Genomic DNA, 2,147 nt, shown 5'->3' on the forward strand with positions numbered 1-2,147 from the left:
AATGCAAGAATGATGGAACATTTGTATATCTATAAGGCCTTCTGTGAGAAAGATGTGATATTTCTTACACTTTTGGCTAAGGGCTAGAAAATGTTAGGTTTACTTAATCGGCCTCGTATTTCTTTTTATTATCAGTGTAGAATGAGAAGCTTTATATGAAAGCTGTTTTATATACTGTGTTTCAATTTATATAATAGGCACCTATAGAGGCTAACCAATCTAAATTAGTAACTGGCATAATTATGTATGGCCAGTCGTGATGAGGTATGAACTAAAAAAACGTGAAAGACAATATTCTGCTTCTGTTGAATTAGCTGTTTCCATTATCTGTACCATAAATATTTAGCTCCAAATTCAGAGCACAGATTCACAGGTCTCAGTTTACTAATACGTGAGACTTCTCTTAAGAGGGGAAATGATGCGATGCAAAATATGTCATGTTGGACCTGCTCACAGGTGAGAGGAAATACCACGTTCACTGTGTCTCCTCTAAAATTCAATGTGGATTAAATGTTTAGATCTAGCTTCTTCACTGTGATCCATGTCAATACATACCCTCTATCAGTCTAATTTTATGATTAAGGCATTGGACGGGCACTTAAGATATGCAAGTTATGTTCTCAACTGTACATAATGTGTAAAAATTAATTGGATTGTGGTTTGATTCCTGTTTGAAAAATTGAATGGAAAAATAATACTTACTTGGTGCAAAGAGAGGTCTTAACACCAAAATCCTCAGATTATTGGTAATGCAGCAAAAATGTTGTGGTAATAACTGGAAAAACCTGTAGATAAATCTAGCTTTTCTCTTTCATTGCACAGAAGTCCTCTGCCATTCTATTCCTTTACAGTCTTCCATAAAGGCAAGAAAGTCTTATGATCTCATGAAATATATGCTAAAATAAGAACTGAACTTCATCTTCAGAGTTTTACTTTTCTTTGTATCTCATCATATACCAAGAGCAGTTGTAGGTTTTAAAAGGGTTATAAAGTCATGCTGGAATTGATCAGAATTATTTGTATATCTCTTTGAATGATTTATTCCTAATGAGAGGACAGTTAAGCATTATGCGAACAGATCAGGAACGGTGGTAGGTTTCCTAAAATCTTGCAGATATGCTGGTATTAGAAACTTCATGGCACCTTCTCTAAATTCAGAAGCTCAATACACTGTCTTCTTGGTACGTTCTACACCTGACAGTAGATTTGTATGACTTGTACAAAAACTGTAACATGTATGTACTGTTCAAGAAAGTGCTATGCTACTGTCTTGCAAAGGATTTTTAATAACTAGTTGATCTTTCAAAAGCAGAAAGAGTTTTGGGAGGCCAGGATGTTATTTGCCTGTAGTAGTGTTTATGAGTATATGGCTTTTAGACTTTCTTACTCACTCCTACTCCCTTCCCTCAAAGGTAGCTCTTTTCCTCAAGTGTTATTGGAAAAGAACTGGGGACAAGAGGCATATGGGGATTTTTATGTGATACCATGCTAAATAATGCTATGCATTAAGTGTTCCTTGTAAGTTCCAGAGATGTAATGAACCCCCAAGTATATAGATTTTCAAAGACAATATACTCTGTGAATTACAAATAATTGCTGTCCTTTCTCTGAAGTTCACATAAAATGAATTGAAATGATCCCACTGAATTGCAGAGCAAAACCAATGGGTGTATTTTCAATGGTTAAATTAAAATACAAGATAACAGCAAGAAAGAGTTTGAAAATAGAAAAGCTGTGTATGTCATCTTCATTAGGTAGTGTAGGAAGAACTAGAATAAATTAGTGGACTTTGAATGGCATGTGAGGAATAAGCCATTAGACAACTCTTTAGCTGTACTGAAAACAATGAACAAATAGGTTATAATTTTATTAAATTTTTGCCATGTCATTGTTTTGATGTGTGTCCTGGTTTCAGTTGGGATAGAGTTAATTTCCTTCCTAGTAGCTGGTACAGTGCTGTGTTTTGGATTTAGGATGAGAATAATGTTGATAACACACTGATGTTTTACTTGTTGCTGAGCAGTGCTTACACTAAGTCAAGGACTTTTCAGCTTCCCATGCTCTACCGACTGAGAAGGCTGGAAGTGCACAAGAACCTTGGAGGGGGCACAGCCAGGACAGCACACCCAAACTGGCCAAAGGGATGT

The 2,147-nt window shown here is 35.8% G+C and overlaps 1 protein-coding gene across 1 annotated transcript in view; it reads left to right on the forward strand.

Moving 5' to 3' along the window:
• Positions 1-2,147, forward strand: part of CCDC178 (coiled-coil domain containing 178) — a 189,303-nt gene that overhangs the window by 105,009 nt on the left and 82,147 nt on the right.

The sequence above is a fragment of the Aptenodytes forsteri genome, unplaced genomic scaffold (assembly GCF_000699145.1).
Source record: "Aptenodytes forsteri isolate BGI_AS27 unplaced genomic scaffold, ASM69914v1 Scaffold23, whole genome shotgun sequence".
NCBI lineage: Eukaryota > Metazoa > Chordata > Aves > Sphenisciformes > Spheniscidae > Aptenodytes > Aptenodytes forsteri.